The sequence below is a fragment of the Accipiter gentilis genome, chromosome 32, assembly GCF_929443795.1.
Source record: "Accipiter gentilis chromosome 32, bAccGen1.1, whole genome shotgun sequence".
Taxonomy (NCBI): Eukaryota; Metazoa; Chordata; class Aves; order Accipitriformes; family Accipitridae; genus Astur; species Astur gentilis.
Genome location: NC_064911.1, coordinates 16864339 through 16887931, shown reverse-complemented (window position 1 = coordinate 16887931; position 23593 = coordinate 16864339).

Sequence of the window (23593 nt, the reverse complement as noted above, 5' to 3'; positions counted from 1 at the left end):
AGGAATCAGGCATCTGCAGATCGTCAGAGAGCTGCTTTCTCTTTCCTCCCAAATTTGAACACCAAAGGAAAAAGAAAACCGACAAAACCCACCTTAAGAATGCTGCACTGTTCTTTTTTACAACCATTTCGAATCTGACTCTTGGTGGAACTGCTTAGGGCACCATTATGTGGTGACTTGAGGCAGGACTGGCACTGCTGTCCTACTATGGCTTTCACAGCTATAACTTGCTATTCATTCGAATGAAAAATTTGCTAGGATTTCTGACAACTCTTATTTTTTATTTATTTTTTTCAGTATATGTGTATAAAACAACAAGTTAGGGAAACAGTCTCTGAATTTAGGGATTTCGTGCTTGCAAGGTCACTTCACCACTGTATTCAAGAGTCAAAATGGCTGGATAAGCTTTTCTTTATCAGTATTGATTCAACTGAATTAAACATCCAGAGAAGCTAGAAACAGCTGCAGGAAAAAACCCAACAGGAACTATATGATTAGTGCTTGGTACATCCTCCAGTCCGTGCTATTTTGGGCAGAAATTCTTCCCTTCCCACAGACCCTCCAGATAGTGATGTGGGGACAATTCCATAGGGTTCACTATAGAAAAAGCAACATTTGATTTCAATTGCACAGTTTTAAATCTAGAGCAACATATGCTTTTCAGTTGATTTAAGTCTGCCTGAGAATCTAGAATAACACTGTAGTTTTATATCAGACAAAGGTGCTGTTTAATAAAATCATTCAGCTCAGAATCAGCCTATCAAACAAAAAAATGACCAGGAATTAAACAAATGAAAATTAAATACAAGGCAGTATAAATTGTGTAAGAAGAGAATGTGAAGGCATTTTTACTTCAATTATATGTTCTCTCATAGAAAAGCTCCCTTGGTCTAAGCAAAATATGGAAGTGTTTGTTGCCCACTGTAGCTGTGCTGTCGGGGTTTTTTGCTCACCAAACATTGCTTTTTCTGTCTCCCTTATTGTAGCATGAACAATACCATATAGATCCTATTCCATTGCCTGGCTGGAAAGGATTTAGCTTTCATAGAAGAAGAAACAGTTTGCAACTGAAATGTCTTTTTTTATTATTATTTTTAAGATTGGCTTATATTTTGTGAGCAGTGGAATTGTTTATTTCTGTCTCCAATTTTTTTTTTTTTCTGCTAGAAAGGTTAACTCTAAATAGAAACTCATATTAATATATGCAGGAAAATAGAGAACTGAAGTTGTAGTTTGTCATACAATTTAAGAAAGTTTTTGTTTTATACAGCATCTTTCACTTACGCTGTGCTTCAAGATAGGTTGTACAATACATTAATACAATTGACAATCTAAACAATATAAATTGGAATTTATATTTGGAGTGAAATTACAAGGAAGAAGAGAAAATCTTTCAAAGGTAGAGAGGCAGATAAGAAGTGTTAAAAAGTTCCATATTTTATGTTCTGCATAAAAAAAATATAATTGATAATGAACACTGTGAGAACTGGGAACAGGAAAAAAAGGAGAGGATGTCAGATGTAGGCATTTTTAGTCCGTGTCTTTAGAAGTAGACTACACCATTCTTGAAAGTACAATATTAAACAAAACAAAACAAAAAGATCATGCAGCAGTGATCCCTTTTTCCTTGACTCTAGCATAGTTCCCCAAGGATCCATTCATTGACTTGAGAGATTTTCTTATATAGATTTATGAAGTGTGGTTGTAGATTAGTAATTCAAAGTTTACAACAGAGATTGAATGACTGGAAAGTGTGAGCTCAGAGTTCATTCCTGGACAATTAAGAAAAAATAACAAAAGTTAAACACCAATAATACCAGGCTATAAGAAAGAACAATGTTAAATAGAGACATATTTTTAGGGGAATCCTTCGTATCCAGACTACAAGAGAGACAACGTACATTAATTGATTGTCATCTAGTGTTCCTGAAGTAATCAGAAATTTGATTGCTTTTCCTCTGCCCAAAGCCTTATCAATAGCTGCACTTCGTGTGCAGAAAGCTGTGCAGATCAATAGATGTGGATCACGGGAAACAGTGGCGCTGAGAACCGGTCATCCAAGCTTCCCAAGGACTTTTTTGTTAAAGTAGCTCAGATCTCAGCTTAGTTCCATGGACTACATGCCTATTTGCAGCTAGAATTAGATGTATTTTTGGAGCACCCTTTCTAGTCTAGTTTCATCTGAAAGGAATCCAGTTCACATACTCTCCATGACTGTCCCATGGTGCAAACAGCAAGTGGAGTGATCTGGAAATGTGACTCAAAAGTTTATTCCTGATCTCCACTAAAACATAAAAGCAGGTGCAGTCATACAATACCAGATGTGTGGGAACACAATTTTTAACATGTATCTATGGGAGCTTTCTCAAGGATAGTGAGTTGAGTACATACAAACAGTTTTTATTGGGGCTGAAAGGGGATCTGTATCTTCTTCCTCTTTTCTCTGTTTTTAGAAATATGACAAATGGAAAGTAATTAATCTAATTGTGAATGTCTACAGAGAGCTGCCTAGTTTTGAGCCAGACACCTTAGCTGTCTCAGCCATCCTTTTACAGTCAATGGAGAGACAGAAGTGCATTTACAGCACAGATCATCTGGAGTATTTTAAATACCTATTTTAGATGAAAATCATCATGCCTTAAGTCTTTCCACTGCTTACAAAAGGAGCCTGTGGAGTTTCTTGCAGGTCTTAGCCCCATTTATTCAAATGAGATCAAGTCAATTATATGCTAAGTGTGTGCATATGTAAATATATCTTTATGAAGAAACTTTACAGGTGAAAGGAAAACACCAGGTTTTTATTTCACTTGAAAAGATTCAAACCCCTCAGCTGTGTTAGTTTTGACATTGAGAAACAGCTTTTATTAACCTGAACAGTCTTCGCTTATTAATGTATATAAATGCTCTTAGACATCAAAGGGAAGTTGAAAAACATTTTTAAAAAAATATTTTTGTGTCCTGAATTTTGTTTCAGAACTGTGGATGTATTTAAGTTCTGATGAGGATTGGCAGCAGTCATCCTAACAAATGGAAAAATTTATAATTAAAAGAATGGGCAATATTGGAACAATTAAAATAAATAAAGATGAGTACATGCAGGTAAGGAGAAGCAGCTGAAGGAGAGGAAGTAATGTTTGTCAAACTACTTAGTAAGAAAAAAATTCTTGGTTTTTATTTGCCAGCAAGATAGGGATCTAGAGAGTTTTTGCAATAGAGAAGTAGATTCAAAGACTTAAAATAAACAAACAAATATGCCATCTGTGTTAGCAGTCACTGTTTTCCTGACAGAAAAACATGAGAGGAGGTAGAGCCGAGCTGTAGTAGAAGCACACATGCCAATATGAAGGACTGCACGAGTGATAGCAATGACTAATGTTATGCGTACGCAAGGAAGAGGCAAACACAACAAATTTTATTTTATTGTCAGTTATTAAAACACTAGTCAAATGGAAGCCAGGTGGGTACGTACGTGCACTACCGGTCTCTGAGCAGTCAGACCTCTGTCAGTTCTTGGGACAGTAGAAAGAGATGCCCTGTTATGCACTGGGATGCCCTATTGAGGTAGTAGGAAAATAATGTAAACCCTACTGATATCATGGACCCAGGGATGGATCTATATATGACAGACGCAAGAGGAAACAGGAGAGACCTTAGCCATGCAGTTCCTGTTTCTCTTTTAATGCAGTACTTTATCTCTTCTTTTTCTCCTATCTCCTTTTCCTTTTTTTTTTTTCTTTCCATATGCACATATATAAGTTTAGCTCTAGGTTACAAGTAGAGACTGCAAACCTCTTGGATGGCTGTGTACATAAATAGAATGAAATTATGGTGATAAGGCAAAAGTGCCTGCTGAAATTAGGGGATCATCGTCTTGGGGTACATGTGGAAATCCTTACGGAAATGAGACAAGCAGGAAAATATCTCCATTCTGACAGCAGCTGAAGGGTCAGAGGCAAAAACTACCTAACAGTTGCACTAGGACAAAGTATAACATTCTAACTGCAGCAGCAAGTTACACAATATCGTTTTCTGCTCCCTAAAAACAGCATCATCTGTTCTGCTTTCTGTCACCATTCTGTACTGCATGCATTTATGTTACCAACACTGCCCCAGGCATCAATGACAAGAATTTTATTTTGTATGGATATGTCAGGTCAAGCATACCTATATATAGCTAACCTATAATTGCACAGAATGCATAGAGCAACAGATACGTATTTCTGTGTTCTGTTTAAGATTGAGACAGTTCTTGCTTTATATTGAAAATCTGATTGCATTTCTTCAGAATAAATAGTGTATATCTGAAACATATACACATATGTGCACACGGAAAGATCTGGTTTTATTCAAAATTTGACAGAGGTTGGATTTCCTGCTGCCAAAAAGGAGAAAGTTTAAGGTTACAGGCTTTCTATTGCTGTCTTCAGACTCCACAGCTTCAGAATAAGGACTTTCAAAGTTAATTTACTACCAGCTGAAGCCAGCGTTGTGTCACCCCGTCTTCAGAAAGAAACCAAAAAGTAAAATTGTAAATAAAACTGCAGATGAAAAATCATAGGAGAAACAATTTTTACACTCAAGTGCAAGTACTCAAAAGATCTACTTTTCTCTCTTATTCTATCCACTTGCATTAACCTGTAATTTTTCACCGCTTGCAAAATATATCAGGTCTTCCTCTTTTTGATATGTGTTTTGGAGATTTAAGACTTTCCAAGACCGAAGAGTACAGTAGAATATATAGTGATTGGGGACAGTATGGAGCATGAGTTAATTGAATAGAAAAGCCTAAACCAGTAAGACAGCTTCATAGGTTTTGACCCACCACCCACTCAGGGTGGCAGAAAACACTGTAGATTTTGTGGAAGTTAGATATGATCTATATAGAACAAATATTTTGCTGTGAACCATGGAGGTGTGACTGTATGGTCAAGAATTAAGACATTCACAGTTTTCCGTCAAACAGGAACACGTTATCATAATGAGAAGAATAAGAGGTAGGGTAAGCAGTTTTCAGCAAAGTTTGCATGTAGGGGGAAACTGGATGAATAGAATTTAACCACAAAGGAAACAACAGCAAAAAGAAAATATCAGTGTTATAATTAAAACCATGTGTACTGTTTTCTTCTCAGGACAACAAGCCTCTTTCCCTAAAGTGGTGGGTAAGGGGGACATTTCAGACCGATGGTTAGCACAGAGAGACACCCCACAAAGCTCTAGGAAATCTTGACTTGGAGAAATGAGACTCAAAGAAAGGTTTTGGTGCTTCAAGAGGACAAAATTTGTCTTAAGGGAGAAGAAAGCTAAGGCAGGATTTTGTGTACAATTGCTTCTTTGCCAAAGCCAGGATATTGTTTTTATTGACCAAATTGCAGAGTGAGTTTTGTTGTTGTTGCTTTACAACATCCTCTAAAAATCCATTTCCTCACTTCAAGTGTTAGATCTGGGTCTGCAGAAATGAGCTACAAGCCATGTTTGAAACTCCAGGATTTGGCTGAAGATGCTAGGGAGATGTCAGTGGTGATCTTTGCAGGTCTACTGCAGTTGGCTCACAGGGTCCCTTTGCTATTAAGGGGAATTAAGAGACAAATCAATGCCTAGAAACCATGCCAGTGAAATTACAAAAGGAGACAAGCTCAGACTCAGGAAACCTTTCAGAGAGGTGGAGTGCTAGTTACCGCAAAGAAATTAGGTAATGCTCCAGGAGAAGGGGCTGGGCCATCACTTAAACAGACACCTGTGGTTAGTTCCTATAGTCTGGAGGAAAGGGGGATGGCTAGCACTTTGCATAATTAGATGTCTTTCAAACAGCCCATCTGTAGTCTTTTAAAACTGTGAGAAATATTTGAGCACACAGTCAGCTTCTGATGAATTTTAAATTGAAGTATTTTTTTTCTTGGGAAAACCACCATGCTCCTCACCTGGCAATTTAACTGATACAGCCTCTTTGCAATTCATCCATGTAATCACAGTATAACAGGTGAGAATTAGTGGATCAAAGTGAAATGTTCAGGAATGCACAAGCTCTCTTTTGAGAGAAATAAAAACAAATTGCCTCCCAGCTTAGCACCAGCAGAGATAGCTGTTCTTTATATACTGTCCAGTGAACCACATGCACTATTTTGCAAAGAAAATAAATTTTTAAAAATGTATTTGAAGCATTATTTGACTATTATTTTACTTTAATTTCAAGAAATAAGTAGCAATTACTAGTCTGAAAAATTGCCTTACCAGCGTCTGCTGATGTCGTTGTACTGCTCTCCTGGAGTGAATTTTGCATCAAATTTGCTACATAGAAATGCACTTCCAGAAAATTAATGTCTCGTAGATTTTCTATTGAGGGAAGCACTTTCTCTGAGCAAAAAAAGCTGGTTTTCATTAAGGACAGAATAGAAAAGCAATCCCTAAAGCATCTGTTTGTTGATGAATAAGGAAAAGCAAATAATTCAACATAGCATTTAGAATTTCCAGTATATGTTTGCAATTCAATATCTGGTTTCTAGTTTACATTTTCCATGTTGTGTATTAAGAGTCGAGAGAAAGTTATGACAACTAACATCTTGTGCACATTTTCAGAGTGTATGCAGCTAGGTAAAAGAGTATACATATATATGTAAAAATATTTTATATTCTCTATGAATTACTTTAATATCTAAGTATGGTATATATTCATGGGAACAGAACTTTAAAAGTTCTTTCCTTTTAGCTTCAAAACCAGTTCTTTATGCTAACAAGTGCTAGTGGCTTTTATAAACGTAAGCAGTAGAAATGGATAGAAAACGTGTATCTGAAGATTCTCTGGTGGAAAATGTCCTGCTTGCAAAACTGAAATATTTCAAGGAAAAACTTTGCTTTCTGGAAAACAATTATCCATTTGGGATGAGAAACACTTTAAAAATTATAAAACTTCTTGGAAGAGATTACATTTTCGGCCACTTAAATAACATAGTAAAAGCATGTAATTGCACAAATGAAGCACAGAAATAAGTCTTCTGCTGCCCACGCTGTCTTCCCCCAGAAGTAGAACTCCTTGTCCTCATATTTGAAATACAAATCAGGTAAAACAGTGCAAGTAGCAAAAACCGCAAACTGACATTGTCCATACTATGAATGCGTTTTAAATAAGAATAGAATTAAGTAAGTGTGTTTAGATTGAAACAAAAATTATTTAAATAAGGGGAGAAGGTTTAGGTTTTGTCTTGAACTTTGTCTCTTTCCCTATACTCTATTTACTTTTGAGTTACTTGATTTTTTTTTTTTTCCAATCCATCGACAAGGTTTGCTTCAAATTACACTAGATTAACCATCAGAGACAGGATTTTTAATGTTACTTATGTCCTCTTCCGCTGTTTTTAACTTTTTTGCACTCTATCTGCTGAGATTAAGAAGAAAGGAACAAGGGATAAGAGTCTCTTTAAAAACCAAACCAACAAAACAAACAAGAAAACCCAAAACACAACAAAAAGCCCAACTCCTGTAAAAAACCATTTTTTTCCACAGAGCCAATATCTAAGTGTGTCAGCTCCTGTTTAGGGTTCCTATTCCTCCCACTTAGTATCATCCCTCTCCCTCACCATGCCACCTCATTGATACAGCTTCAAGTCCTATTTATACCCAAGCTTCATTCAGAATGCTTCTTTCTATCCATCTAAATCAGAAAGATGAGGAGAAAGTATTTAATCCATTCAGAAGACATCATGGCATGGAAGTTTAATACTGGAGACACATAAAATTCCCCACACAAGACAGGCTCAGGAATTGTCTTCTTCCTTCATACCTGGTACGAGAGGTCAAATTATCTTTTAGAAAGATATTTCCTCTCTAATTTAAACACTTCAGAAGGTGAAGGTCCATTCAACTAGCTAGTATTCAAATATCAGATTGCTAAATATAAGGTCAAACTCAAGTTTTCACTCGTGCCTCATCCTATGCCTGATATACAGATTTCTGTTATCTTGCTACTCCTTGCGTAAGACTATGCCAGGCCATCAGCATGAGAAGTGTAAAATACCATAGAGGAGAAAAGACTTTAAAGAGGTGAATTTAACCTTTAGAGCCTTTTGAGGATTTTTACTTCCTTCCACATATCTCTTGAAAGCGTCTGATGGCTTTGCCCTGGAAAGAAAGAATCTCTTACTAGTACCATGACTAAAAAGACCATTATCTCCAAATTCTACATACAGCAAAATATACTCATACTTTAGTAACCCCATCCTGCATCTCACCAGTACTTATTTTCTAAATTTCTTCAGAAACTACCTATTATTGCAGCTCTACAGTACTAAAAGGGCAGGGTGGGGGGAAATACTACCTATTTCAATGGACTGTGGGTAGGGTCATATGCTATTACAATGTGTACAGTAAAGCCCTATTTTGATAGAGCCTGTAGATGCTTTTATGATATTATGGAAGGATGCCAAATGTGCAGTTTTAATCCTAATGACTCCCTTTCTTGGTAAAGAGGAAGTATTAAACATCTGTAAAGCGATATTAGAATTTTATATGAAGAAATTAAAGTAAAAAAGCTTGATGTAACTTTGCATTAGCATTTAATGAAGCAATAGATTATGAAAATTCAGAACAAATTAAGATTACTCAGTTACTTCCAAAATTTAAGAACTCTTCAGAATTCTGAAAAACTTGGCAGCAATTACAGCTGGGTCTTAAGAAACTATGGGACATTTAAAATCAATGCACTGTTTAAATTTTTTATACATTCGTGTGGAAATCATTACAGTGCTATTTTTGTAATGCAAGACAGTGGCAATTAAGGAAAAGAATTTAAATACAGAAATAAAATTCAACCCATGCAATTAAACATAAAAGAGTGTTCAAGAGAACATCTCACATTAGAACAAAATCAAAGTATGTTTGCTAATTATTAGAAATATAAAGAAGGTGGAGTGCATTTATGTATTATTTTGTATCGAAGTTTTATTTGCGCTTCTTGGCCTGTTATACCCTACACTGAGCTAGCAATTAGTACCAGAAGTCAATACAAGTGCTTGAAAACCTACTCATGTAATCTAAAAATAGAAACTGCAAATTTGCTTCTTTAGTGGTATTTAGAAGTTTCTGGTAATAGTGAGTGCTAGCAGCTGGGATAGAAAATGAAAATTCATAGGGGAAAAAAAATAGCTTGAGAAGAAAAGATATTCTTTAGGACACTACTCACCATCAAAGAATGCTGGAGTTTCTGTCTGTTTTCCCTTATTGCTCTCTCCATGCAAACAACCTAGACTTATCCCTCCTGAACAACTGATAAAAATCATCAGTCTCTGATGTTAATTCCAGGTAATTCTGATGCCAAAACTTTGATACTGTCTCTCCGAAGTTACAAATCTTGGCAGAGATACATTTCTTCAGTTTTGCAGAACTAGGGATTTCATAGTCCCCTCTACATATATAGGCAACTAACTGCCCAAAGGCTGCAATAGGTCACCTACTCAATCTGAATTAAAATAGTTTACTTTTCACTCAGAATATATATATATATATATATATAAAAACTGGGTATAAAAAGACTATTGGGTTCAGTTGCATTCTCTGTTTTCTGAGATAGCCTACCTAACAGCAGGAACTTTGGTGCCTGTATTTAACAAAACAGTTCAATGACTATTTTAGACTTTAGACTAGGTTTTAGATGTCATTAATCTTGAGTTTCTACCTTCCTCATCCCTAAAGACTGATCAAACCACGATGCCTTTCTTCTCAGGTAATAGTCCTGCAAATATGAAATTTCAAACAGAACAAATATAGAAAAGCCTGACTCTATCCCAGCTCTTATATCTGTGCTGAGTTCTGCATCTATTCATCTAATAGTTAGATCTATGCATCTATGCATCTATGCATCTATGCATCTAATAGTTAGACAGTTACATGTATTTTAGATATGTTTTTTTCTTAAAGAAAAAATTCCCTTATCCTGGATTTGAATTTAAATATAAACAGAATTAGGTGATTCTGGAAAGTGGGGAGAAATATTTCTCAGGACTGAATGGATCTTATGAATGTAGTTCACAATTTAGGCAAAAGTAGGATGTATCAGTTCCCACCCTCTAGATTTTCATAAGTGATTTGAGTCTTATTTTTAGTCTCATTACCTAAAAAATTAATAATTAGGATGCTAAAAAGATGAATTATTTACATATTTAAGCAATTACAAAGCTTAACTTATATTTGGCTGTTTCAGTTTATGAATTTTTAATGTCAAGAAAAAGAGAATTAAAAATGTTATTTTAAAGATTTGGGTTTGTAGTGATTTTTATCAAATTGTTCCTGAAAGGAAATTGTATTTTAATTAAAAGTGCAGGAAAAAATCATCTAAAATTTGGTTGCTGTTTTTTCAATAAAATTTAAACATGCTGGATACGAAACAAATGCAAAATATATCTTGCTTTCAAAAAAACCTGGAGTACCTAAAAGAAAATATTAATGAATTCATCAGGTTTTGAGGGAGTTGGGTTATTTTCAGTTTTATCATCACATAATTCTACAAATCTCAGGTCTCAGCATTTCTAACCTACTTTTTATTCATGGATCAGGAAAGGAAAGCAAGCTTTCATTTTTTTATGTGTTCACAAGAAGATTTAAAGCTAAAAAGAAACAAAGATCATGTCTTTATCTGAAGAAGAGGCTACAGCTTTCAAATACTGGGTTGTGTAGGCAATGATATTTACTAGGGTTATTTCTTCGAAACTGTGGTGGTTTACGTGCATTTCTTGAATATTATTTTGTTAAGATTTATGATTTTACCAAGGACTTTAGAATAACTCTATACCAAAATACAGCTTGTCAAAATTTCTTTTTTATCTTGAAGGTTTTGGACCCTTTTAAAAAATGTGTTTAATTGAATTTAAAATGCAGTTGAAAGGTTTTTGTTTGTATTCCTATGCATTGTGTTTATTTAAAGTTCTTAATTAGGAATGCTCACACTGATGAACATGTAATTATTTTATGTTCTCCTATCTTCACTTTTCCACTCTAAAACAGTTCTGTGCAGCATTTTCTATTGAATGTAAATGATAGAAAAGAAATCCAGAGTCAAACATGAATTTAACTACATATGAAACAAAGAAAATACTCTGAATTTACTGAAATGCATTTACAATTGTGTCACAGCAGTGAATAACCTTATTTTCTCCAAGAATGTGTCATCTGGATCAAAAGAAGCGGATGTAGGTCAAAAAAAAAAGTTCAAAATTATAGACACCTTGTAAACCCATATTGCATCTGAGCGCCAGTCTGACTATAAATGTGGAGATGGGTAACACTGGAGAACTTCAGGTTTGAGCCCTGCTGTTCACTATGAAGTCCTGCCATCTGCTTTGCAAATATTGGAATGAAGTGTGTAAGACTCTTCTTGGATGTACAGAGATGCAGCCGAATCTGCGCGGGAGAAGCACAGAGAGATGTGGCACAACTCTGTGACATGATGTGTGCCAAAGCAATCCTCACACCACTGAAAATCATGCCACAGATTTGATGGTTGGAACAACTTCAGAGCAGCATACAGGTTTTATGTCCTCGGTTCTACACATTGGAGTTTTCTAAGATTTTGAAATGCTTTGGAGCACTTACATATCTTCAGCTTTTAGACAGAATGTGTATTATCTTCAGTCACTTCAGAAACAAATTTACTTCTATACTTCTTTACTGTGAAAAAGAAGAATCGGAAGACTCCGTTCCTCTGTGAAGAAATGAATTATTCTGCCTTTACATATCTTAGTGATAGTACAGGTGAATAATCAGCTAAGCCTGAATCCTGTCCCTGACCAATATTAAAATAATGTCAGGGCTTCCTGGAAATGCTGGTGTTCTTTTGATCTATTCTCCAGTGGCATAGTGATTTAGATATCCCTCTTGCCTTCACACCGTGGATTACGTACCCTGATTACAACAAGATCCCAACACTAGGCTTCTTTAAAATGAGATAGCTATCTTACAGCCATGGCAGCACCTTTGGAAAGACACATCTGTCCTTCCAATAACCTGTAGCATGCTGTGACCTGCACACACCTAACCACAATGAAAGTAGGAGTCCTCCTCTGTCCTCTAGAGTTCCTTGGCCCAAAGGCTGAGGGGAGGAGTGAAATCATGGACCAGGAACTGGAACTGAACCTGTAAACGTAGCTGTATCAGCCACTTCCAAGGCAGTTCCAGAGTTTGTTTGAACCTACATATTTGGCATACTATGAAAAAAAGAGTCACCACTTCTTCCCAAACTCCAAAGCTGAATCGCATTGGCATGTGGACACACTTCCTTCATCACCCCCACTCCTTGTAGGTAGCCTACAGCCTGTTCCAAAATCACTAGAGCTTACTAAGACCCAGAAGGAGCACAGACCATTCATAGAGATGGGAAAAATAATTTCTGGTCTACAGGTCCCTAAATGGAACAAGCTTTTGTGCTGGGTGGTCCTTTCCATGTTTCTGAAGGCACCAGTAGACCATAATGGCCCACTGTGCTTGTCTCTGGCTTTGTCTCTCGGATGCATATCAGACAAATGCTGGAGGTGGCTTGTTTCCCACGTGGACTCCTTGCATGTACACAGTAGCTTGTCTCCAGTCCTGTATCAGGCTCCATCTCCTGAGTGGACTCTGGACCCATGTTGTAGCCTTTTTTCAAGGTTATTTTTCTATGGGCCTGTCACCACTTGCCCCTGAGTGAACCCCGCTGGAAGGACTCCAGAGCTGCTTCATCACTTGCTCAGTGTGTGTCCATTACCAGCTCAGCCCGGCATATTCAGACCCAGGGGGACTGCAACCCTTTGTTGGGGACACTGTCCGGGCTGAGGTCTTCCTCAGCTTCTGGCTCTCCATTCATTAGGGAGAACCCCACCCACATTATTCCCTGAGAACCCCTGGCATCCGGACTCTACGACAGACTAAGAAAGATAAGGAGAGTTTATCAACACATGACGGCCAAGAATGGTTACCCAAAACAGCTGTGCTCTTTGTGAAGAGTTTTTGACCTTACAAAACAGGAACTTCGTCAAAGAAGGTCACAGCCTTTCAAGTCGTCTTCATTAGCCATCCCACCGAGTTTGACAGTTGCCTGTCCTCATTCTCAGCTACATGATCTAGATAGAAAGACATATCAAATCTTCTTTCAAAGTGAGTTTCAAAAATACCAATGGTTTAAAATGTTTCTTGAGCCCTGAAGGCTTCTGTCTACTTACTTCCTTTATGATAATCCATGTAAAGTCATGCATTCTGGGTTTTCTAAAATCTGACCAGCTAAAGTTTGCTTTGGAGAGTGTCTAAGGTAAGATGACTTTCTTCAACTTATATTTCTGGTGAATCTACATAATTCCTGAACTCTGCTGTTTCTGGATGTGAGAAGAACAGCTGCCAAATTATCTCCCAGGCAAAGGCAGCAAAGATAGCTATAAATGGTAGCTATTGTATATTTCCATATTCAGAAGTAGTAGTACGTTTTCCTTGCAGTTAATAGGAAAGTATGGCAGGTCAGTTAATTGAGAGTGAGGCTGGAGACATGGCTGGAACTAGGGCTGAAGAGTCATCCAATGTGATATAATAATCGTTGTATCTCATATTTACGCAAGAGCAAATATCTTAAATTTTTTACACACGTGCTATAGTTGATGCTGCCCTGAGCTGTGATATGAGCATTAAGCAGTCTTGGTTATTTAGCTGGTAATTACTAAATTGGATGCATTTTCACAGCAAGGAACTGAGGAGAGGAGGATTAGTGAAAGAAAGGAAGATTTTTATCTTTGAAAACAAGAGGCAGAGGGAATGGGAAACCTGGAGCTCTTTCTCATTACAGCTTTGGGTTGAGATGGGATGTTCCTCTGACCATAGCTGTATGCAGAGTCCCTTCCATGAAAAAGTTTCACCTAGAACAATCCTCCTGGCTAGCACACCAGCACATATGGACCTTTGATAGCTCAGTGAATAAGAAACGTAGGTATCCCTGGCTATGGAAAGCCTTTCCAAAGAGGGAATCTTTATAAGGATTAAGTTATGGTGTGGAAAAAAAAAAAAATTGTAATGCCATTACTTACTGGGACATGTCTTCCTGAATGTGGAAGGGTCCAGGAATGGGCATTCCGAGGTCTGTCCAGGTCTCACGTGAGGGGGCAGGTGTACAGGACTCATAAAGGTTGGTGGTTTGTGCTTTGTCATATCCATATGTAGCCCTCCCAGCTGTACTCATGAAAAGCCCAGGCATATGCAAAGACAAAGACGATGCAGAGCCTCATGGAATTTGGCTTCAGAGGTACTTACAGAATGATATAAAATGACTGCAAATTGTGCATGCTACTGAAAGTTTTATTCTTTTTAATTTGTAGAATGGTAGGTTAAATGAAGGTGCATTGGTCCTGGCAATTTAATTGGAGCAGTGTCCTTGGCCAGAGGAAAAACAAAGCAAAAGCTTACGGTTTTGGTTTTTTACCTCCTTTAACTCTTTTAATATATTCTATGAGTAAAAAAATAAAACCCAGCTATATACTGAATAGCTGCAGTAAACTTCATCAATGAGTAGCAGGGACTTAATGTCTTTCATGGCTGAAATAATTTTTTCTTCTGCTACTGTAATCAGTCTATTGGAATTATAATTATAGTTTCACTAGCATGACTATAGTTAAGCTCTGTCAGTTTTTCCATTTTATAAATATGTATGTATTTATACACACATCCCTATTTTTACCATGGTCTACAATTCAGCCAATAAAATTATCCTCAGATAGAAACTTACATAGTATTTTTTTTTCTCTGTCTTTTGTTGTTTTTCTTGAAATTTCATCCTACTGAGCCTGCTCTCAGACATTCTGGCCATTTTTAACATGAAGAAACCAGCCTTTTAAAGTAAATTAAAAATTCCATCTTTTCATTCTGTTCAAGTGATTGTGTCATTTGAGCTAATTAATAGCAAGTCATTTGTAATGAGAAAGTATTTTCTCATTCTAATTAAAAACTCGGTAACAAAAGTTAAATACAGGTCAAGCAATCAACACATTATTTCTGTTTGAAAAGTTCATCATGATTATTAGTGAATCCGGTGAATGCTTGTGCATAGCAATGACATTAACAGAACAGAGGTGTCATAGTAGCATAGACTATGACAAAATCCCTTATTTGGAAGAACTTCCAAAGAGGTTTTGTGGTCACTGCATCACAGAAAAAGAAAAAAAAAAGGGGGAAAAAAACATTAATAAGTGCGTGCTTGAAATCACTGTTGTTCACTAGCAATGTCAGTCATTACAGTCAGTGAATGTACAAGTTTTCTCACACTTCAGTTTGACACAATATCAAACAGCCTGGGCAAAATCAGTTGCTGAATTAAAATTAAAGGTAATGGGCTCTGCAACCTGAAAAGGGGGTTTGTTCTTAAATTTAAGGTAAAAATAAAGCTGGTAACAAAAATGTCATTTTTTTATTTGGAAGCTGGGAAAACTCTTGAGAAAATTTTACATTCAGCACTTCTCTGACATATGAAAGGTGACAACCTCAACAGCTGTAGGTGGAATGTAATTAGGCTTTATTATCCCCATTTTACAGATGGCAATCTGAGACATATAGCAATCAAAATCTACACGATGTGAAGATATTATAACAGAGAGTCCTATTTTCTGGGATAAAAGAACTTCCACTGACTTTGATAAGCATTATTTGTACCTCACAGTGAAAAAAAAGAGCTTGCAGTGTTCAGGGCCCTCAGCCCTATACTAAATCCTCCAGTAGTTTATACAGCCATTCAGGCAAACCTTCTTTAATTTATTAGCTACAACCAAACTAGACTGTTAAAGAAACTTTAGACAGGTTTTATGTGTTATAGCGTAAATGAGGTGATCAACAGGGGTTCCCTCTGGGGTCTGGGTATCCCACAGTGCTGAATTCCTAAGGAGTGAGTAATTGCACGTTGCTTTCTGTCTGGTTGATCTAGGTGTGAGAAAAGGCAAGTCAAGCGCTTTGTGATTCAGTTAGCGTGGGCAGATGTGTTCTGTAACCTTAATGAGCCAATTAAGGAGGGCTCTCAAAAGGAGGGGGGGTGTCTAGCTGCATTTTTAAGGAAAGCGGGTGCTAAAGGGAAGATAGCAAGGCTTAACTAGAGAACACACTGAAGTTGCACTAGGCAGCTATATACAGTAGGATTTTGTTTTGAACACAGTTTACTTGTTTGTTGTTTTTTTAAAATCGTCCCACTCGATGCTGTGATGAATGTCAAATCTGAACAGGCTTTGGCTATTTTGGGTTCTCTCATGAAAATTTCAAATGATGGCAAATATATGTCCTCATTCATCCGCACTGCTTGTCCCTTAAACTGACATTTGTTGTCTGAAAGACCGTTGCCCTGTATGCTACAGTAAGGAAAAAAATACTTCTAAATCTCTCTTCTTCCCTATCCAACTCATGTCTGCATATAATTTCTTCTTCCATCATAGAACAAAACAGCTTTGCTTATTTTGGTATGTTTCTTATAGTTATTTGTATGTAAATTATCACGTTCAGCAGTAGCTGAATTAAAATTTAAAGATTGTTAGTATATTCCCACATGGAAAGACAGATAAAAACATATTTCTTCTTAGGAATGTTTATAAATACACTGTTAGTTATCTCTTTCTGTGTATGAGTATTATTGTAATGTCCTCACTGACAGCATCAATTAGAACCAGAGCTGCAGAATCTGGTGTTACCCTGGACAGGAGATGGAAATTCTTCAAGAACTGTAGATAAGTAAAGAAATTTTGGAGGGATGCTGATGCTTCCAGCAGCTTTTGTGATTCATAATGCAAGTTTACCTCATTTTCTTTTTAATTTTTAATTTTAAACCTTTGTCTTTCTGTGGTTTTTGGTTGGTTTGGTTTTTGTTGGTTTGCTTTGTGGGTTTTTTTTTAATGGATTAATTTTAAATATATTTCAATATGTCGACATACAATTTAATTAACATTTGGTAAACACTCATGAATTAATTAGGCCAGGGAAAAAATTTACCTCGTTTTTTGTTAATTACAAAAAATATCTCTCACTCTAGTCTCTTACCCAAGTTCAGGTTGATCATCCTGAAAGTTGGTCTGTTGTATTCTTAGGCTAATTTTGCAAGCACAATTATGACTCCTGTTGTGTCATCTTTTTACATCCATTCTCTACTAGTGGTAATAAACTGATTTTCATCCTTTTATATTTCTGTTCAGCTTCTGCTTTTCACTTTGTCTCCACAGTTCCCTGCTGACTTAATTCAGGGCCTGAAATACATCACAAATTAAATGACATAACTTCAAAAATTACCATTGTTTACTCTGTGAATGGCCCTGGAGCAATGTGGCTAATCAAACACTCGATTAAGCTTGATTCAAAGGGTGTTCTGCAGTCTCTGGATGCAGAATGCAAGGTCCTTTTCATATGTTCTTTGCTTTCAGGATTACCTTTAGTTCTAGTTGAAACTCTGTTGGTTTTATGCATTTAAGGTGCGCGCAACTGTTACAGTTCAAAAATAAACATGAAGAAAATGATCGTTACATTCTTGTTCACAAATGTTGAGTTTCCAATATGAATAGTGGCTTCGCATAAGATTTTGAGAAATATACCAGATATTATCCAGTTACTAGATTTTGGCAACAGTGTCCAGAGGAAAATGTTCTACCAAAATTTATTCCTTTCATTGGTTTGATAACTCAGTAGAATTAAAAATATTAATCAATAAAATCCAATGCTTTCTTTAAGGATATTCTTTTTTTCTTCTAAGCCATGCATAAATTAAGACTTTGAAGATATATGAATACTAAAATATATCCATTTAAGTAGGAAAAATAATTTCTATAATGATTTATATTAAAAATATGCTAAAATTTATAAGTCTGCTATTAAGAATACTGTTGAAAGAATCTGGATTTTGCTTTGTTTTCCTTGAGGTCAGGAAGAGCCTTTGGAAGTTTCTTCAAATATTCTTATGAAAAGAAATTGATAAATAGCATGGTTGATGAACACTATAATGTCAATGATCATGTCAATAGTTAATTGTGGTGAAGTGCCTGTGTCTACAAATGACGTTAGGTACATGAACCTGTAGCTAAAGTTGGAAAGAGAAACCTATACAGCATTTTTCACTCCTTCGTAATATATTTTAAATCAAGAACACTTGTTTGAGGAGCTTACTGGCTTCACCTTTCATGTGGCAGGCAAGGTTTTCAGTGAGGAATACCTACAGTGTTCAGTCATGGAGTCCTTGAAACACTCCTCCTGGTACTATGTTACCATACTTGGCCTTGAACAGCTTCTCCACTCCTCTTTTTCTGCAATGCCTCTTCTGTTAAGATTCTCCATACTGAGTTCCATCTTCTTTGAAAGCAACCTATATCCTTCTGTCAACTTACAGCCACACATTAAGAAAATACATTTATTGAATGTGAACCAAGCTTTTTGGACACCACTTTTCAGCAATCATGCTCATACTGCTCTATGAGGTCTTTATAATGTCAGCTATGAACTGGAAAACAAATTACAGCTATTCTATGACATCCAAATAGATACATGTGAAAGCGCATGTGTATTACCACAACACAAATATTTAGATTAATTTCTGTAACATTTTAAAATTAAAAAGCATCATGGTGATACAACATTTAGTAAAGATTTTTTGAAACTTCAAGCTAATGAAGAATTTTAAATAAAGAGGTGCTTGTATTTTAATTTGAAATGAGGCAAAATTTCAAATTACATAATCTAATTTTCTGATATGCACAGAAACTGAATATAAGGTAAATGGGCACACAGGTTTCAGTTTGAGAAGTTCCACAAGCGAATTTTCAGTGAACACCACTGCTATTCACTTACAATCATGCATTATCACTGATAAATATGCACAGTATTTCTTATGCTTTCCAGATACAATTTTGTTTCTGGGTGTTTCTGCCTTTTTTTTTTTTGTCTCCTTATAATATAAATATATTATATGCCAATAAATTCAAATTTGCTTAAGTGCTTTTGCTAATACTCAGCAACATATTTGTCATGATATTTTTCCATAAAAACTGTTCAAGGCTGCTTTAAGTCTGTACTAAAGAGAAACAAAGGCTAAGTGGTCAGTTTTACAGATCAGAGCATAGGGACTCATAAAAACTTAATAAAGACACAAGGACAGGGCTTTTGAATTAAACTCTGATCTCTGAGAGGTTATTGTATTGTCTTAATCACCAGAGTATTTCTGTCAACGCAAGAATAATAGCAACTCACAATCCATATTAAAAAAAAAAAAAAAAGTTGAACCTGTAAAAATTCCTTCATTCTTTTCTATGGGATCTATAAAAGTGAAGGAAGCTACATTTTGAAATAAGACAACAGAAAGGAGTTTGCGCTGATATTTTGCCTCCGGGCTGCTAGTCCTTTATTCTAACGTTCACTGGGTTGATCTGTTCTGTGACTTCCGGCAAATTGCTTTACTTCTTTCAACTTTCCTCAATTTAGCCGTAGCACTGAGTAAAAAGACTGCAATGGAAAAACAGGCGCATTCATGGATATATAAAATAACAAAGTGTGAGTTAGAATGGCTATGTATTGTTTTGATGTGAAAGAGTTAAGCTAACAACTCACTGTATTGATATCTAAACATTGTGTTCAAATTAACAGCAGATGATCTTGATGTCACTAAGGTCCTAAAGAAATTTTTAGCGCTTGCATAAAGAAAAAGACCAGGCAGGGATACATTTTCATGAGAGTGCTGGGAATCCAATGTAATAATTTCCAAATTATGATATTTTGTACTAATAGAAAAATTAATAGTGAATATTGAGAGAAGCTTTGCCTTTGCATTGGAGCAGCTAATTAGGCAATTAGAGCTGTTAAAAATTGACATAAGTCTAACCCCAGAGGAACAGCATCTCAAATCTCAGAAGGAAACAGCAGAAAGTATGAGGCCTTTAAGAATGATTTTTAGTTACCTCTTTGGATATCACCAGAGTAGGTCTGTCTTCATACTTCCCATAATGACTAATTTACTAAGTACATCAATGAACCAACCACAAAACAGTCTAAAATTCTGAAATCTCACTCATTTATGCTGTCAATATAATTTAATAAAATACATGCTTCTGAGAAATAATTAATTCACTTTATTGTACAGTTGCAAAACACTATGAATGGTTGAATTTTCTCCTTGTTTCTTTTTTGTTGTTGGGGGTGGTTTTTTTTGTACTGTGGAGAAACTTTTCATCACTGGAAGTAAATGTCTGTATGGTTATACCTGAAGTAGAGACTTCAGCCAAGAATGACAGGCTACATAATACGTCTTACTCAACACATTTGCATGGTTTTTGACTCTGAGGCTAGGATTCATATATGGATGTTGTTACTTCGGAGTAAGACCAGTAAAGCATCTATTTACCCTGTCTCGACCCACATAATCTTTTTGTATTGGGATATTCAATTTTCTTCTGAGTGGAGCATTATTATTTTTCCAGTGAAACCTAAACCGTGTCAGGAAGCAGCAAAGGTTGGCTGCCCCACATGAGAAGGGGAGCTGGGAGCCAAGCAAGACAACAGGCAGCAACCTCGTAGGCTCCAAGTACCCCTGCAAGGGAAGGAGAGGAGGTCGGTGATGGCAACCATGTACAGCTTAGAGGCAAAACTGCCAGGCAACTTCAGTATGAGACCAGTCCAAAGGCAATCTGAGAATTCAGCCCATGGATCTGGGTCCAAGCACACTGTGTTTCAGGTACCATTTTTTTTTTTAGCTCTGTGTGAGCCATCACAGTTATGGCACCTTCTTGATTTTTCCTTCTGGAAGTGTCATACAGAGGATATCAACTAGCCAGCTCCTGAAGCAAAATGTTTAGATAGTAGTGAGTCATGGAAAGTGCATCCATAAGTACATAAATAAGTAATTTCTGTAAAAGAGTCAATAGCCTGCCTACGTGTTTAATTTCTACTCTTCCTTTCATTATTAGAGAAAAATTCTCTTTGATTTCAGGACTCTTCTAATCCTACTCCAATCATTTTAGAACCCCTAAACCCAGGACTGAATACTTTCTTTTGCCTACTGGTCAAGAGGATGCTCTCAAAGAGGATGTTTCTAATGATTACTGCATTGTTCGTGAACTTGGTCCTATTCGTTTTCAAATAATTGTATCCAATGTTCTGATGACTCTGACTTGGCAAGGATTTTCAAAGTGTCTGAATAAGTGTGATTCTTAACTGCCTGTATTATTTTAAAACATCTACTATGGAATCAAGTTCTTATATGTACTAACATCTCAAACTACTCAACCAACAATGATATTCATAAGATATCACAGGTTACATATCATATCTAGAGCTACCTATTATGTATTCTCATCTATATTAAGACAGATCCACCTTAAGCTAAGCACCAAGTACCCACCTAACACCCACGCAGCAGAATTGGGTTCTTGCAGTGAGCATACTGTGTACTGTATACAATTTTAGTGCATAAAATCCTAATTTTTTCTTGTTGTAAAAATTCAGTCACTCGTCTCAGTGCGAGTGTAGTGGATATGTAATACATGTATCAAGTGTATAATGACCACTAACAGATGAAGATAACAATCAGTTTGGCTAATCCTTAAAATTGAATGGAATGGCTATTACGTACATTTATTTTTCCTCTAAAATGCAGGCCATTACTATAAACTGTAATGACCACCTATTTACCGTTCCATTATCAATGTACAAAACTACTTAATATGTACAGGCCCACTAAATGTTAAATTAAATGGAGACCTGTGATTTCATAACTTTAAAGAATATCCCAATAAATCACTTGAAAATCAAAAGGTACACCTGATTTTTAAACCCCTGAAAAGGTGAGGTTTTTAATAAAATCACCAACAAGGATGGCATGTGAAAGTCAGAGAGAAGCATTGGACAGGTGCCAGTAAACATCCAGAGATACTGTGCTAACAAAATAGAGAACAAAGGTTTATAACCAGAAGTTGAAACATGGTTTAGTCTGCATACATTTGAGAAGCTGTACCCAGATACTGCTTGCAGTACAGGGCACACTCTCACCATATTTCTGTGTTCCAGCTACAGAACTTAGAAGCATGCTTACCAGTTTAAAGCAGACACTTTTGAAGAGGACTAAATGCACAGAGGTTTCTGTTAGCCAGATTATTACAGATATAATAAAACTAGTCTGTCAGTATTTAATAAGAAAGTATTTATTTAAAATTAATATCTTCAAATGCCACAAGTATGAACTAGTGAATCTTCATGAATCTTACGATAGTGGTGTGGTTTAACCCCAGCCAGCAACTAAGCATCACGCAGCTGCTCGCTCACTTCCCCCCCACCCAGTGGGATGGGGGAGAGAATCAGGGGAAAAAAGTAAAACTTGTGGGTTGAGATAAGAACAGTTTAATAGGACAGAAAGGAAGAAAATAATAATGATAATAATGACAATAATAATAGGATTGGAATATACAAAACAGGTGATGCACAATGCAATTGCTCACCACTCACCGACTGATGCCCAGTTAGTTCCCAAGCAGCGATCCACCTCTTCCAGCCAACTCCTCCCAGTTTATATACTGGGCATGACATCACACGGTCTGGAATACCCCTTTGGCCAGTTTGGGTCAGCTGTCCTGGCTGTGTCCCCTCCCAATTTCTTGTGCCCCTCCAGCCTTCTCGCTGGCTGGGCAGGAGAAGCTGAAAAATCCTTAGCGTAAAAATTCCTTAGCAACAACTGAAAACATCCGTGTGTTATCAACATTCTTCTCATACTGAACCCAAGACATAGCACTATACCAGCTACTAGGGAGAAAATTAACTCTAGCCCAGCTGAAACCAGGACATACAGGTAGTTAAGCACGACTACTACCTTTTACGTCTGAAGTAAAGCTGATGATGAAATTCAATGACTTGATATAGGCCACCCCAAAAGAATCAGTATTGGAGCTGATGAGATTACGAGTAAGGTCCTTTGACTTTATTTATCCTTCAGTAACACATCTGTGCTTTCCTGGTTTTTGTTGTTGTCTTCTTTTTTTTTACCCATGTATAAGTGAAAGCGTGACTTTCCGTATAGCTGCTGATTGGCATGCAGTGTTCTATATCCAGATATCTCGCTGGATTAAGAGAGAGTTGTAGTATCTCTGAATGATAGTACTACTACAGAGACACTGCATTTTCCTTTTGCTGTACTCTAGAACTCAGTTCTATAAACCCAGTCTTTCCCTCTGTCCTGAGAAACTGTAAGTCCCAGAAAGGTCTGTTATTCTTTACTGGCTGATAGGTGTTGCATGTGATCATGGCCAAAGGGAAAGAGCTCGCACAACTCTTTATCAAACTCTGGGAGTGCCTAATTTTCAAAAGTACACAGAATCAAAATACAGTTTCCTTGGGTAAATGCTCATTTGGTTTGGAAGGACTTCTGTCAAAATACAGTGTAGAAGCACGTTCTGAAGAAAAAAAAAAAATCCTTCCCTTGTATTGATTTATTTCATAAAGTCTGAGAACACAGAAGGCCTCACAAATGCCTTGATGCTGTTGACTGAAATAAATAATTTGCAACAGATGTTACAAATACTGGTGGAACTCACAAAAATAAAATAACATTGAAGAATCATAAATATGCCACCCAGCCAAGGATGGATATTTTTGGAATCGTGTT